The sequence below is a fragment of the Xyrauchen texanus genome, chromosome 37, assembly GCF_025860055.1.
Source record: "Xyrauchen texanus isolate HMW12.3.18 chromosome 37, RBS_HiC_50CHRs, whole genome shotgun sequence".
Taxonomy (NCBI): domain Eukaryota; kingdom Metazoa; phylum Chordata; class Actinopteri; order Cypriniformes; family Catostomidae; genus Xyrauchen; species Xyrauchen texanus.
In genome coordinates this window covers 22,959,271-22,977,086 of record NC_068312.1, presented here as the reverse complement: position 1 = coordinate 22,977,086, position 17,816 = coordinate 22,959,271, and the positions used below count along the sequence as shown (strand labels likewise).

Here is a 17,816-nt window from a genome sequence, read left to right as displayed (position 1 = left end):
ACAGCATCAATAGAAGAAAAAAATACTTTCCAAATTAAAGTAAACAAAGCTAAGACATCTGTGTTCAAGTCTGTGGATGGTCACTATCTTCACTGTCACTACTGGAGGGCAGAACCTCTGCACTGATCTTCCACAGTTTGGCTTGATAATACCGCTTCTTGGCCCGTTCCGCTTTATTTCTGTCTCACTGCTTTCCTCTTCTCCTCCCACACACACTGCTGAAGCAGCAACAGGCTCATCATCTGCTGATGCTCCAGCTTGAACAGCTCCAATCGGCGTGCCTCCCATTTTAAGTCTGGCCCATAAGAGTCATTCAGTAACAAATTCTCAGCAGATCCTGTGGCACTGCAGACTGTAGATGCACTTCCTGTCTATAAGATTTTGTGGACCTCGTCTGTACCTGATCCCAGCCCTGAGATGCTTCCTGCATGGCCAGGATGGAAGAGAGTGGGCCAACTGACCCTGGAAGTGCTGGAATGTGAATGGAAATGGATGGGGGGATGAGAGGAGGTGGGGCCAGGAGGAATCCCAAAGTTGATAGTTGGAAGGTTAAGTGTGACCGAGGTCGATGGCTAAGTTGTTCTCCTGGCTGTCAGCTTACTGTTAAAAAATATCAGAATCAAAATTATACATAGTCCTTAGATGGAAAATTGTTGGAAAAAAAAGCACATTGTAGCAATAATGTAGCACCGCAACATATTTATATTTGTCTATGTCAGTAAAAAATAAAAAGTTAAAAGATAAATGTAATATCAATGACATGTCAAGTACTTGCCTCTTGACTGGTGAAAATGTTATTTTCTATGTAAACTCCATTTCCCATAATGCTGTGCTCACCTGTTACTTCCTGTTCACTTCCTGATACCATGTGATCATGTTTGGAGCACACGGTTGGGTATATAGGGGGTAGGAACTATTGTTCGGGGAGGTTGTTCTCTATTTGTGCAATAAGATGTTGAAGTGCTGCGCTTAGCATCTGTATATCCCTTTAAAACATGACTGATCAGGGTCACATGAACATAACAAGACTAATTATACATTATTACAAACTAGTTGAACAGTCGTTCAAACAACCGACCAGTCGATTATGATATTGTTTTAGTTTTGCACATCCCTAATTACAAGCTTTGATTTGAAGCAAAAAATATTTGAAAATTCCTCATCTTTAATAAGGAAATGAACTACAATCCCACGAAGCATTGCGAATGACATAATCAAATACAAAGTTTATTAAAAAAACATAAAAATTATTGATTTTAGGTTCTTGATTATAAGTACAGAAATAATACTGTATTTTTTTATTTTATTGCAAAATATTCATATATATATATATATACAAATTTATAAGTAGCTTGAATTGAGAGTGAAGGGGGACCGTCTCCATTGTGTCATTCACAGTACGTAATTGGAGTGGGCGATCGCAGTAGTTATTTCTTGCTGATCGGTGGATCTTTAGTCTTCAGGATCATGAATTCTTTACCAGGAATTCTGCTACTCAAATTTTTAAGTCGAAATAACTTAATCAGCAGAAGCACATATCATCAACAACCCCGGAGCTCACAGTAGGTTTGTCTTTAAAGGTTTGTAAGTTATCGTTAAAAATCAATTAGTTAACAGGGTTTTTTATTTCCGGAACCAGACTGTTGTGCCCTATTCCATATGTTAGCAAAACTGGATGCTGTATTGACCAATCAGAATCCAGGAATAATTCTACTGTATATAACATTCTGTGTCCGTGATAGCCTACATGAGATCTATAATTTTTTTTATATTAAAGCTGCAATACAGAACTTTGTAATCTCTAGCGACATCTGTTGTTTACACTTAAAATTGAAAACCATTGGCAGAAGAACACTTTACATGAGTTGTGTTTCAGCAGTGCTCTTCAGTGCTGATGGATCTCATAATTTAAGCACCTGAACATCACCTGTGTGTGATCATGACTGGGAGATATTCAGATCCGGAGTCATAAAGTGCTATTTTAATGTTGATATTATGTTATTCTATTAAACATTTATACACTTTACTTCAGTGGCCCTAGCACTGCCAATACAGTTGCCACATATATATATATATATATATATATATATATATATATATATATATATATATATATATATATAAAAACGTGTGACAAAAATAAAGCTTCTTCTTGTAAAAACTACAATAATATGTTTAATTAATCATTTATTTAGCTATAAAATAATATAGATAGATGGTTACAAACTAAACAAATTAATATGTACAATACTGTGCTATGCAATTGGTAAATTTTAAACAACTTGTGATAATACATTGTAAAAATAGAAGCTATCTGCTAAAAGGACAATAAGTGATCGCTAAGGCATTTCTACAACTGGGGCAAAATAAATGAGAAAACAGCACACACACTTTTAAGAAATCTGGAAACTACAGCAATGTTATAAATACTCAGAAGTCATGAATATTTGTAAGCACATTACAGTAATTCACTGGACAATGTAGCTACTAAACGATTGGTTAACAAACACACAAGTATTATTGTTCGGTTCATACAAGCATGACAAGCAATACAAGCATCTACATCCCTACCAGACAACATATCCAAGCATTAAAGCAAGTAAAGAAATTCACCAAATAGTTAACAGAAAAACATCAATCCAGACTGCAACGATGCATGTTCTGAACTGTGTGCCCGTGACTGACTGAACATCTTAGTTTTAACCGTCTGGAATACGTAACAGTAATGACGTAAGGAGGAACAACATAAGCCTGTGATTTCGCATAAAATCCGACAGCTCAAAATACAAATCATTTTTGAAAGCTTACCGTAGTGAATCGTGGTAAGGCAAGGACATTGTTTTGAACACTGTTCAATAATGGTATTTCGTTCATTTTTTTTAACCAAGTCTTCCATAGTATAGTGTAACGTATTCAATGGAAAGGAGGAGGCGAGAACCGGCTTGATAATATAAATGATGGTTTTAATGACACACACACACACACACACACACACACACACACACACACACACACACACACACACACACACACACACATATATATACACTCACCTAAAGGATTATTAGGAACACCATACTAATACTGTGTTTGACCTCCTTTCGCCTTCAGAACTGCCTTAATTCTACGTGGCATTGATTAAACAAGGTGCTGAAAGCATTCTTTAGAAATGTTGGCCCATATTGATAGGATAGCATCTTGCAGTTGATGGAGATTTGTGGGATGCACATCTAGGGCACGAAGCTCCCGTTCCACCACATCCCAAAGATGCTCAATTGGGTTGAGATCTGGTGACTGTGGGGGCCATTTTAGTACAGTGAACTCATTGTCATGTTCAAGAAACCAATTTGAAATGATTCGAGCTTTGTGACATGGTGCATTATCCTGCTGGAAGTAGCCATCAGAGGATGGGTACATGGTGGCCATAAAGGGATGGACATGGTCAGAAACAATGCTCAGGTAGGCCGTGGCATTTAAACAATGCCCAATTGGCACTAAGGGGCCTAAAGTGTGCCAAGAAATCATCCCCCACACCATTACACCACCACCACCAGCCTGCACAGTGGTAACAAGGCATGATGGATCCATGTTCTCATTCTGTTTACGCCAAATTCTGACTCTACCATCTGAATGTCTCAACAGAAATCGAGACTCATCAGACCAGGCAACATTTTTCCAGTCTTCAACTGTCCAATTTTGGTGAGCTCTTGCAAATTGTAGCCTCTTTTCCTATTTGTAGTGGAGATGAGTGGTACCCGGTGGGGTCTTCTGCTGTTGTAGCCCATCCGCCTCAAGGTTGTGCGTGTTGTGGCTTCACAAATGCTTTGCTGCATACCTCGGTTGTAACGAGTGCTTATTTCAGGCAAAGTTGCTCTTCTATCAGCTTGAATCAGTCGGCCCATTCTCCTCTGACCGCTAGCATCAACAAGGCATTTTCGCCCACAGGACTGCCGCATACTGGATGTTTTTCCCTTTTCACACCATTCTTTGTAAACCCTAGAAATGGTTGTGCGTGAAAATCCCAGTAACTGAGCAGATTGTGAAATACTCAGACCGGCCCGTCTGGCACCAACAACCATGCCACGCTCAAAATTGCTTAAATCACCTTTCTTTCCCATTCTGACATTCAGTTTGGAGTTCAGGAGATTGTTTTGACCAGGACCACACCCCTAAATGCATTGAAGCAACTGCCATGTGATTGGTTGATTAGATAATTGCATTAATGAGAAATTGAACAGGTGTTCCTAATAATCCTTTAGGTGAGTGTATATGACGGCCATGTCCGCTAACGATCTCTCGCTCCCACACGATACTCTGCAGTCGGCCTTTATCCTCAGAGGCTTGATTAGCCTAATACAGGACCGGGTGTGTATGATCACGACCCGGCCCTGCCCTTCGCCCTGCCACATACAGCTTTAACTTATTTGCTTTCACTTATTTACTTTCACCAGTGTTGCAAGTACACTGCACCTGTTTTTCTGCATGTCATTTTTATCAGAAAAATCTATCAGATGAAGTGAGAATAGCTAATTCAAATTTAATACCCAAATTGGCAACACTTTACATGGCAATTCACTGTAAATTCAAAGCTTAAGAGGCTTTCCTGTAATAATTTTGAAAGCGATTTCAGACTTACATAATTTTGGCTATGGTCAGCATCTTCATGATCATTCCCATTAGTGCCTGAGAACCCCACTAAGGGAGGAAAAAAGAGAGAGAGAGAGAGAGAGAGAGAGAGAGAGAGAGAGAGAGAGAGAGAGAGAACTAATCATTAGTTTCCTGTCAAAACAAACAAATCAAATCCCTTTATTTTCACTCAACCATATACACGAGTGCAACAATGGGTGAAAGTCTTGGGTGCGGTTCCAAGCAACATAATAGTGTGACAATTACAATAAACATCCAATTTACACACAACACAGTTAACACATCTGTTAAAAAACACAATATACACCTAATATTATACAATATACAATACAAAATAAGAAGACTGTACACAATAAAAATACACTGTATTTGTAATCATGTAATCAGTGGAAATATATATGAATTGTTTTGTTGACATTCAGCTGTCGGTTGATTGTAAGTTGCCAGTGTGTTATTAAGAGAAGTATAAAATGTGTGTCCAGTCAGCAATAAATTGTGGTGCTGATATATGTATTGTGATAGATCTAGAGTTCAAAAGTCTGATTGCTTGGGGGAAGAAGCTGTCATGAAGTTGGCTGGTGCGGGTCCATCATCGGAGGTGAGGGAGGGAAGCTCACCTCCGATGATGTGTCTGGCAGATTGCACCACCCTTTGCAGGGCTTTGTGGTTGAGGGTGGTGCTTTTGCCGTACCAGAGTGATACAGCCAGTCAGGATGCTCTCTATAGTACAGTGCTGGTGTAGAACTGTGTGAGGATGTGGTGGTTCATTCCAAACTTCCTCAGCCGTCTCTGCAAGAAGAGGTGCTGGTGAGCCTTCTTCACAACGGCTTCAGTGTGGACGGACAAAGATCAACTTGTACCAGAGTGATGGGAAGAGAAGAGTATGGAGAAGGAAAGGAACTGCTCATGATCCAAAGCATACCACCTCATCAGTGAAGCATGGTGGTGGTAGTGTCATGGCGTGGACATGTATGGCTGCCAATGGAACTGGTTCTCTTGTATTTATTGATGATGTGACTGCTGACAAAAGAAGCAGGATGAATTCTGAAGTGTTTCGGGCAATATTATCTGCTCATATTCAGCCAAATGCTTCAGAACTCATTGGACAGCGCTTCACAGTACAGATGGACAATGACCCGAAGCATACTGTGAAAGCAACCAAAGAGTTTAAGGGAAAGAAGTGGAATGTTATACAATGGCCAAGTCAATCACCTGACCTGAATCCGATTGAGCATGCATTTCACTTGCTGAAGACAAAACTGAAGGGAAAATGACCCAAGAACAAGCAGGAACTGAAGACAGTTGCAGTAGAGGCCTGGCAGAGCATCACCAGGGATGAAACCCAGTGTCTGGTGATGTCTATTCTAACCACCTGGCATCTGCTGGTGATGTCTATGCGTTCCAGACTTCAGGCTGTAATTAACTGCAAAGGATTTGCAACCAAGTATTAAAAAGTGAAAGTTTGATTTATGATTGTTAATCTGTCCCATTACTTTTGGTCCCTTAAAAAGTGGGAGGCACATATACAAACTGTTGTAATTCCTACACCGTTCACCTGATTTGGATGTAAATACCCTCAAATTAAAGCTGAAAGTTTCCAGTTAAAGCACATCTTGTTCATTTCATTTCAAATGAACGGTCATGTGTGTACAGGGAATACAGGAGTGGGCTTAGAACACATTCCTGCGGGGCTCCAGTGTTGAGGGTCAATGATGAGGAGATGTTGCTGCCCATTCTAACCACCTGGCATCTGCTTGACCAGAAGTCCAGGATCCAGCTGCACAGTGAGCTGTTTAAGACCAGAGCCCAGAGTTTCTCATCAAGCTTGGAGGGCACTATGGTGTTGAATACTGAGATGTAGTCTACAAACAGAATTCTCACATACGTGTTCCTTTTTTCCAGGTGGGAGAGAGCAGTGTGTAATGTAGATGCAATAGCATCATCAGTGGAGTGGTTGTTGCGGTATGCAAACTGCAGTGAGTCCAGTGAGGCGGGCAGCACAGAGCAGATGCAATCTCTGATTAGTCTCTCAAAGCATTTGCTGATGATGGGGGTCAGAGCAACAGGATGCCTGTCATTTAAGCAAGTGATTTTGGCTTGCTTTGGTAAAGCATGTGTGGACTACAAACAAGGAGAGGGAAAGGTTGAAAATGTCTGTAAAAGCACCAGCCAGTTGGTTCGGTCATGCCTTGATGACATAGCCCGGAATGCCGTATGGACCCGATATTCACCCGTCGGAAGGATTGGGTTACATCTTCTACAGAGACGGAGAGTGAACTAACCTCTGTAGCTTCGGCTGCGAGAGCTCTCTCCACGTGGGCAGTGTTATTTCCCTCGAAACGAGCTAAAAAAATTATTTTTTACATTTTAAAAGCATTACATTTTTAAATACTTGTAATGAGATTACTGTTACTGACTTTGAGTTGTTACTTTTAAGTACATTACTTGGGTTACATGTATTTCTAAATAATATTATTTATGCAGAATACATCAAAAACATGAATTACGTATCACAGACTGTCTCCCTCATGTTTCCCCTGTACTATGTTACCCATCATGCACTGCCCTCATTACTGCCATCTGTTCTCCATTGTTCTCACCTTTTTTCCATTCGTCCATTATCACTTGTGTGTGTATATACAGTGCATCCGGAACCCACACCTGCCACCCACACCTGCCACGACCAACGAGACAGCGCCCACATCTACCACGGCCAACTAGCCAGCGCCCACATCTGCCAGGTTGTTCCCCAGTCACTGCTAGTGCTCACGACCACGGAGGTCGTTCCCCAGTCGCTGCCAGTGCTCACAACATCTGAGGTCGTTCCCCAGTTGCAGCCAGCTCTTGTCGAGCCTCCCACGGCTCCACCTTCCATGGCTCACCCCTCAAGCCTTCCCCACCTGTATCTTTGGGATGGTCATAAAAGATACGAAAAAATAGGGAAATGAGGGTATAAAAAAGCGGACATCAATCCTGGGTCTTAAGATCCCTGATACATACCCTTAGACTTTCACACACACACACACACACACACACTTGGGCAGTATTCTGGTGTTCATTAAGCAAGGAGATGTCATGGTGTCTCATTCTTTAGAGTCTACAGAAACTGATCTGAATGGGCATATCTTGAAGGTGGGGCAACATGTGCGGGCATTGGCTGTGTGTATCACCTTGGTAGTGTCACCAAGTGTGGATCAAAACCTTGGGATGTTCTTGTTACTGGAGGGGAGGATACCACAGTGATTGAACTTGCTGTAGAACTGCAGAGTGGAACTGTGAATTTGCTTACTGTTCTAATGGACCATATTTCAAATGTTCGCACACTGGATGCCATCAGAAGAGGAGAAAGTAATGAAAGCAGAAAGGATTCCACCTCTTTCTCTACTGTGGTCTTCTCAGTGGGGGAAGGGCCCAATTGCAGTGTTACCAGCTCTTGATTTGTTTGGATGAGCAGCAGTGTCAGCGGATCTGTCAGGTACCTCAGATCGCTGGTCATCGATTAGATGAGCATTGGGAATGGAAGCAGAACTGACACAAGACCATCAGTATGGACCCTAAGATGAGGTGTGTGTGTATATGTGTATTAGTGTATATTAAAATGATTTCTACCTTACAAGTTTGCTTCTAGAATTTGGTATAAGGATTTCAAAGTGTTTTAATGGTTTGCTGGTTTGACCACTTGACCATTTCTCACCACTAGAGGGTGGACAACACTAAAGTACCCCCTACATTTAATGATGTAAGCAATTTTATTCTTATTCTAATGCGTAAATCCTTTTTCAGTTTTGCATGTCTATGGAAGTGGTGTGTGATGGGACTGAATGTGTCCTCCTGGCTCTGGGGTGTAGTGATGGTGCAGTAAGGTGATTTGAAATGATGAGAAAATGAATTATATTCATGAAATAAATGTTCTAACATTCTGCAACTGTATTTATTCATGTTTAAATGAGTGTGTGCTTGTTTTCCATGCTAGGTTAGTCAGTGTGATTGAGAGCAATAGGAGGGTTGAGATGCTTTTTGAGTGCGTTTATCATCAAAGGTGTGTGCTCAGCATTGCTACCTACAAGCTGGAAGACACACATGGCAAATAGTAAGCAGATGATACTTTGTGTTAATTATTAAATATATAAAAAAAAGTTTTAAAGAAATCTTTTATAACTTCTTTTCCCCTCTTTCATACCACTCTTTCTCTATCTATTGCTCCTTCAAGATTTTTTTGCTGTTCAGTACCGCTACAGATGGTTGTATATGTGTGTGGTATTTAACGGCAGTTTTGAACATTAAGGCCAATGTTAGCAGGCAGGGTGAGTCATACAAACTGCTGACCATAATCTTGCTTTTTATTGATGTTTATTTTTTTGCTTCAGTTTTTGTGAGAGCCATTATTGTGCAGAAGTGGTTGTTTGTAACTGTGCTCTTATTTGCTTTATTTATTATGAATTAAAAATTATTTGTATTTGTCTGCATGTTTTATTATGTGTTAATGTAATGTAATTTTATGTTTGAAGTAAAGCTGAATCTAGCCTGAACACGGCCCATAAATGAGTTGGAACAGACTGTCAAATCTAAGATGAGCCCAAAATGGACCACTCTTTTATTTCCCCTCTGTGTGAGTAGACCCAGATGCATGGATTCTCATAGGCTTGATTTTACAATGCTTTTGCTCTGATTTACAGATAAGAAATGTGTGTCTATTTAAATTAATAATATTTTAACCAAACATAACATTAACCCAGGTATGCATGACTGACCTGAACCTGGCCCTAAACCTGACAATTTGTAAAGCTTCCTTCAGGCCCAGGCCATGTAGCAGACCTCTCTAAAATGTGAATCTTTGTTTAGTCTGTGTGCTTTAGATCTGTCAGCCTGTTCTTTTCCATACCTGTCCATCAAAGTGGAGTCAGTACTCTTGCTTTATCAAAATTGAAAGTGGAAGGACAAATGGAGGAAAATCACATCTCATTGGTCAGCGGTGGAGATGACGGACAGCTGTCTGTGCCGCATCTCAGGATACAGCATGAACAGCATGAGAATGAAGGCTTGTCATACAGCTACTTTCTTTGGTCAGTGGCCCTGGCACACTCGGCCCTGCTTACTGAGTTATGTTTGCTAAGCCATACCCTGTTTTTTTCCACCTCACCAGACCAACGTATGTGTTTGTAGCATGTGAGCAGTGATGGGCTCTGCCCACAGAAGGTAATGTTCTCACATACAGCAGACGCTGCAGGTTTGTGGGTGTGGCATGGGGCTGGGCTAGAGGGAGGAGCTTGGGTGGTTGTTTGTGGTCAGGGCTGGCAGCTGTTTCAATTAACTGATGAAGAGAGGGAGGAACTGAATGAAACTCTTAAGAGAAAAGAAGAGGAGGAGAGAAGGAAAGGGATAGTTTCAAAAAGTTTTTCTGAGGACATAATTCTTGCTTAAAATAGCATAATTGATAAGTTAAGAAGTCAAAAATGTTAATTGTAAAATTTAAATTTTTCAAATAAAGATGTTAAATGTTTTAACTGTTTTACTGTGGTGCAGAAGGCCTTGTTCTGTCTAAGGAAAGTATCTAATGGACATTCCATGTCAACACAAAAGCCAAAAAAAATTTTTATGTTATGTTATGCACTTATATTATGATCAAAGTCAAAATATTGCAGATGTACATTTCTGGGATCCAAAAACTAGATAATTTGAGAGTCCTAACTGAGGGGCCTGGGTAGCTCAGCGAGTATGCTGACTATTGATGCTGACTATCACCCCTGGTTCAAATCCTGGGTGTGCTGAGTGACTCCAGCCAGGTCTCCTAAGCAACCAAATTGGCCCGGTTGCTAGGGAGGGTAGAGTCACATGGCGTAACCTCCTCATGGTCGTGATTAGTGGTTCTCGCTCTCAATGGGGTACGTGGTAAGTTGTGCATGGATTTTGGAGAATAGCATGAGCCTCCACATGCTGGGAGTCGCTGCAGTGTCCTGCATAACGAGCCACGTGATAAAATGCTTCACCACCCGGATTGAGGTGAGTAACCACGCCACAACGAGGGCCTACTAAGTAGTAGGAATTGGGCATTCCAAACTGGGGAGAAAAGGGGATACAATTTTTTGGGGAAAAAGAGTCCTAACTGAAGAGCCACAGGTGTCGCTTATTCTTAATAGTGTGTTTTTGGACTCTCAAAAATCAAGATTTTTACATTATTGATTTTATGTGAATATATAACTGTACATTTTTCAACCCTCGAAATTTTCACATGGAGCAACATCGAAAGTACCAAAGCTATAAGACTTAACCACTTTAGGCCTTAAAAATTAAGATACCAAAAGGAAAGTTGATTCTGAACCAGAAATTAAAAGGATATTAAGATATCTGAAATACTTCTGGAGTTTAATAGACACCATCTTACAACACTAAACAAGGGATGCTGAAGTCAACAAATTTTATTAATAGACCTACAGTACTCATATTTGTGTAAAAATAATGATGCTGCCACCTTATCAGTGTTTTCCTGGGCTGCATGCCAGCAGTGTGTGTGTGTGTGTGGGGAGGAGTGAGTGAGTGAGAGAGAGAGAGAGAGAGAGAGAGAGAGAGAGAGAGGGTACACAGAGTGTTGGGGGGCTTTGGCTGTGCAACTAAGTATAAATATTTCACCCCCTTCTCCAGTTTCCTTTTGTTCATCATCTTAGTGGCTTGATGGCCAACCCCTTTAATCCACAGCAGAATGAATGAAAGCAAGGGAGGGAAGGAAGGAAAGCATGAAGGGAGAGACAAAAGATAAAAGCCTTATTAGGATTTACAGACAGAACGTTAAAGAAGAGAAAGTGTCCTTTATTTCATTTGTTAGAATTGAGATAAGAGTGTATGTGAAAATGTATGATGGAATATGAAGAAGACTGAGAATGAAAGAAAAAAAGAAGAACTTGTAAACGTTGAGATGATAAAATAATGATGTAAGTATGGAAGAACTTTACGACTATTGCACCATAACAGTTCATGAACGTATGTGACTTGTAAGTCTCAGTGTGCTGAAGTGTGTTTCAGTATGTCTGTGTGTGCCCAGATCTTTAGAAAAAGGATGTCACGATTTAGGGAAGGCTTTAAAGAAGACAAATCTGGAAAGAAGAACTTGAGGATGTCTCAAAAACGACAGAAAAGATATGCTGAAAATGACAAGGTATGGCTGTTCCTGAGCATTCTTGCATATTTACAACCATACATAGGAATACATCTAATCAATTGAACAGTCTGTTATTAGCAAAAGTAATTTAAGCAACATCTACCAGTTTTGAATCATGCTTGCATGTGTGATGATGACCATACAGGCCAGTGGGGTCATGTCGAGAGATAGGCTTCCTCTGATTGGTTCGTCAGGCAACAGAACTGCAGGTATAGTTAATACATAACCTGCAAATAAATAAATATCAATAGTGCATTGATTTAATGTGTTGGCTGTTTATTATATAGGACAAAATGTGATTTGACAAGATAATGGATTTAGGATTCTTATGCATTTTAAAGGCCATTGCAATTGATGGAACGCTAATCAGTTCTCTCATGCGTGATGTATAAAGTGTGTGTTTACACTGGTCTTTGTTCCTCCTGTCTACACAATGTTACCTGAGCTTGTCAATGAACAATGCAAGTACAAAACACAAGGAAATTCAGAAGGTGCTTAATTAATTAGCTTCTATTATCAGTACATTGATCTTTTTTAAGGGGACTTGACTTGTCAGTAGAGTAGATAATTGTAATCAAGTGTGAGATCAATTTAAAGAAAGGAGGAATTAGAGCTGTGTCCATCTTTTTTCATAATTCATTTCTAATATTTCTTTGCCTATGTTATCTTTAGTGAGGCCTGCTTTATCCACGCCTCAGCGCCCTCCTCAGTCTGAGACGAGAAAACGTGGTCATCTCCCCATCTCCTCTGCTGCTCTCCCTGACAGCATGGCACCCTGGGAAGGCTCTTCCCACTCTGAGTCTTCTTTGATCAGTTTCCATACTCCAATTTCAACCTTTCCTCCTGCCCACTCCAAACCAATCACAGCACCGGACCCCCTTCCCCAACTACCCCCTTCTCAAATCAAAAACACGCAGCCTGAAAATGGGCAGACTGCCAGGGTAAAACGTAAGCCCCTCCCACCAAGATTTCCCCCTAGACCTCCCCGTTTGCCCCCTCTGAGGCCAGTCACAAATCTCAGCTTCTCGCGAAGTTTCACTTTTTCCTTTTTTGAGCTGCCGGTTCACCAGTCAGCACGAAACAGAGCGGAGAGACTCAGAGATCTAACTGTGCTACTGAAGCAATTTCATTACTAAAGGAAAAACATGATAAATCTAGGGCAGAACTGCATCCAGTGGAAAAAGATGTTAAGCAAATTTACATTAGACTCTTACAATTACCAGGACAAGACAGCACACAACTTTTATATTCTGTTTGGGGTGTATACACTTGAGTATTTTTTTGTTGTTTGTTAGTTTATGTAGCACTGGTTGATATGATAGTGGTTTAGGACTTTTTATTGACACCAGTCAGTGTGAATAAAAGCATCCCGCAAAAGATTTCAGTTACTGATGCCATTGTAGAAACGTGCAATTTACAGTCAGCCATGATTATTTATTCAGTGAGTGATAGTGTTTAGTAATAAGTGGCTAAAAGTTCTCATTTGTTAGTTTGGTATGCAAATGACTCTAAAAGTAAAAAAGGTATGCTCAGTGTCAGAAGTTGACTCTACAATTAGGGGGCAATATTTGCACTCTGCATCCTGGGGGCATTTTTTACATTTCAGAGGGCAATAATTTTCTAACTATTTAAAAATATACTCAAGTCATCTTTTTAGGTTAAATGCTTACATTTAAAGTGATAAAATGCATAACTATGCCTAGAATAGAATATTAAAACGTATGTCAGATGTAAAAAAAAACAAAAACAGAGGTATTCATTATGAGGGCATTTTTTGCTCCCAAAATTTTAATTCTGGGGGCATTTTATTATTTTCAGTGACATTTTTTGCCCCAAGCCCCCCTTAATTTCTGACCCTGGTGTGCTTCTTGGACAGTTTGGTGGTGGTATCTAATCCTAGATCAGTACTCTTTATTAATTCATATGCCTGGGTTGTCCCACACTTACTGTTGTATTTAGTGCCTGTTTAAATAAATTGATCCAGGGTCTACTTTAACACAGCCCCAATTCTGAAATAAATAAATAAATAATAATGATAATAATAATAATAATAATAATAATCTCACACCCCTAATGAAGTCTTAAACTCATTATGTGTTCTAGGCTCTGTAAAATAATTAGCTTTTGGAGTAATGGAACATTTCTAGCTTGGTTTTGTTGTTCCTTTTGAATATTTTCTTCTAGATTGTTAAATACACATTTATGGAATGTGTGTTTTTTTATTTATTTTATTATTATATTTTATTCATTAATTTATTGCTATCTGTTCTTAAACATTGTCATTGGTCAACATATTAGCAAACCAACCAATGGAGCACAGAGTTGGGGAATATAACCACAGAGATCATTATATGGGGTTGAGAGATTGTTCGTGTTGAATGTTTTATGAGGTTTTACCTTTTAAATATCAGAAAACAATGAAAATATTTAAGGAGAGTACTTTAGAGACAAGTGGAGTTTTACTTTAGCAATTCACTTCAGGACAACTGGTAGAAATCAGTGAATTCTCTAGACAAGCAATCTTTTTTCTGGGTTCTTATTGATAACAACCTTATTTCCAATTTTATGGCACACTCACACCTGCCAAGTCACCTGTCCTCACATGTGCTCATATAAAATAATGCTGACAGATACAGGAATGAGCTTGATGTCTTATAAACTTAGGCTGTGGCTGCTCATGAAAAGCTAAAAACAGAGTTCTGGTGAGTGGGTGTGGGATATGAGTACAAGAGCTTGCTTAAAGATGAAGTGTGTCATTTTTTTTATGTTAAAATACTTTCTCTTATCCAAGCTTATTATGCAGAGAATAGTTAATTCATCTGTTGATTTCTCTGAAAAGTGTAAACACTGTGGCATTATGAAAACATTGACCTGTTTGTTTTAGCATCTTTACCAGCCCAACATATCAACATATGGCAGGACTATCTGTGTACATGGCCAATGGCAAACAGGGGAAGTGTTCTGGAAACCTTTTTGAAAGCAGTCATTATTTTGCAATTCCATTTGCTGACACTAGTGGCATAGAAATTACACACTAGACATTTAAGAAGCAGATGCACCTAAGATGACAATAAGATGATTGTGACAATACTTCAGCAGGAACAGTTTTCATAATAAATGAATGCATTCATCTATGTTCAAGTTGGAGACTGAAGAAGTGTTTCTGAAGAAGTGTCTATTGTTCCTCTACTGCCATTGCTGCCATCATACTCACTCAGAAACAATACTACTGGAGATCTGATGTCAGGAATCAGTGCGGGGATCATGCACCTGCCACAAGGTCTGAGATGCATACATGCACACCTGTGTTACCTGAGCTATACCAACGAACACACATGTGCTACCTGAGCTACAGTATAGCTTCAAACATACAACTGTTTTACATAATACACCTGTTCTAAAATATTAATCTAATCTATATTTATAATATAATTCACTCAAATTCTTTTTCTCTCTCCATATTGGAATTGTGAATGCTTTGCTGAATGCAGTTCGTCCAGTGTTTCCTGTATTCCTCCTTCTACCCTGTTCTTATTTACTTCATATTTGGAACATCTAAACACATCTCAGTCAGTGGGTAATTACTGTACACACAGATGTTTTGACATTCAGGATTAATGTCAGTACTTTTTCAATCCTTTCCATCATGGTCGGTACAGTGACAGGTGATGCGGTGCTGCCAGGCAGTGGAGGAGAGGAAGATGAGAGAGAGGCTGAAAGGACTAGAATTGCCATTGCAGCTCAACTGACCATTCTGTGTGGATTGATGCAGGTAAACACACACGCACGCAAGCACACTTAAAAGTCATCACTAAATTATTTTATTCAGTTGACCCTATTTACTGTCTCAATACACGTTCTTCCCTATCCTTCACCACTAAAACAACTTTGCTTTTCGCCTCATGTCATCAATCCCTCTTATTTTTCAACCCATCCTCTCCAAACACCTGACTCCATTTTTTTATATAACACCCACTTTCAACAATCCAATACATTCTTGATGTGTACATTTAAGTTCCTCCCTACATTTTATTCTTGTTTAATAGCCTTTCAGAAATACATTACATTACAGAAGAAAATTGCATTTCGCATACTGGATTCAGTTTTATAGTTATCAGCAGGTTTGCCCTTATACACTTTCTCTGCAATAGCAATTCTTTCTCGATGTTTCTAGATTTATTTGCCACTTTATCATCAGTGCAGTTTGATTTGTCTTTTCAGTATGGAATTCAGATCATTGAACCCATACAAACTGTAGGAGCTGTTGGCTATGGGTCTGTGTTACTCCATCGGAGGGGTGTTCCAGTGCTTTCCAGTGAGTGGATCTATGTCTCGTAGTGTGGTGCTGGACAGACAGACTCAGGTGAGAACACCAGCTGTCCTTTACCTGATCTCTGATGAAATATATTCCCACATTACAGTCATAGTTATTTGGGATCAATTCACAGTTACACAGCCTGATAAGATTATATTTTGTCTTTTCTCAGAGAAGAGATATGTTACTTCACATTCTTTGTAACTTGGTGGTTATCTCTCCACAAAGACAACCGATGCATTTGTTTTGATCTCATACTAATATTTAGACAGTGGTCACATGAAGCACAGACATATTATTTCACAGGGAATTAAATCATGGTGAACAAATGTTAACTGAAATTTTAAACAATCTCATGCGTCTCCTCACAGGCTATTTAAAAAAATGACTACATAAAATAATGAAGTAAAATTATGATTCAGTTTTGGTTCATTCTGCTTGAAGGTACAATATGTAACAATTTTCATGTTATATTTGCTAATGTGTGAATGGCTTGTAATGCAACTTAAGTAAATGAGCCCTTCCTGGACTAACGAGGTTGCCTAATAAAGCCTGTAGACTGATTTTCATGCCAAGGGAGCAGGTTGCTTTAGCCAGGAAAATCCAAAGGATGTGACGTTTATGCGCGCTCTGAGACAACAAATTGCAACACTAGGTAATGTTATCTTAGATATGGAATCCATCAAATGTCCGGTTCCCAGCACAACACAGACTCCTACACAAACTCAGAGTAAGCCAAACAACAACAACAACAACAACAAAAAATGTATCTACTGAATCCCGTCTGGCTAAGCGGGAACGTGATCGTGGTCATGTGAAAACTAGAGTGAACATCGACAGGGCATTTGATTACTGGAGGGACTTTCGTTCAGTTTTGGAGATCAAAACCGACCCTGAATTGGCGTTCTTCTTATTGGACAGGTAAGCTTACATAACTGCATGTGAAATATAGTGCCATAAGGATTGATCTGTGTAATTTTAGCTAACTTGATATTGCCTAAACAGCTGTCATAAACAATGTTAATCTGTAATTACTCAGCAAGGTAAACTACAATAACACATTAAATGAATGCTAAATAATGTTCAAGATAATGCAAAAAGCTCCAACGTAACGTAACTTGGTTATACAGAAAATATATACAATCTATTATTATTATAAAACAATTGCATATTGATATATCAAAATGACAGTTGTGATGGAATGACATCAATACTGAATAGTGTCAACATATTTATAATGTACAGTCTAGTTTATAAACAGCTACTGTCATCAAACACCAAATTTAGCTAACAGCTATTGATAAAGCTAGCTAGCTAGCTAACACTGACATAGGCTAATGCATCGTATAAATGCAGTCAATGTATCATGCAAAGAAAAGTGATTACTATAAACTGCATTCTTGCATAGTCAGACCTATATCCACACTTTGTTTTAGCCCTGTTCCAGCACTGGAGAGTCAAATATAATAAACAGTCTCAAAGTTTGTAGTAGAACAATCATAAATAAAACGTCATTTTAATTATGCTACCCCATCTGTCAGCATGATGCCAGTGAATCACGTTGTCTGTTTGGATGTTAAGTCATTGTTTTGGCTGATGTTTGCTCGCATCCCTATGGAGTGTGTGCACTAGTGCGAGCACGAGCAACAGGTAGCTGGCTGCAGTTCACTTAATGGCCACAGGTGTCATTCATAACAAGGG

At 39.4% G+C, this 17,816-nt stretch overlaps 2 pseudogenes; one reads left to right on the top strand and one right to left on the bottom strand.

The window, feature by feature from the left end:
• Positions 1 to 64: 64 nt before the first annotated feature.
• LOC127630562 (uncharacterized) lies at positions 65 to 7,266 on the bottom strand (annotated as a pseudogene).
• A 325-nt stretch (positions 7,267 to 7,591) lies between these two features.
• On the top strand, positions 7,592 to 10,068 carry LOC127630561 (WD repeat-containing protein 6-like; annotated as a pseudogene).
• Positions 10,069 to 17,816: the final 7,748 nt, after the last annotated feature.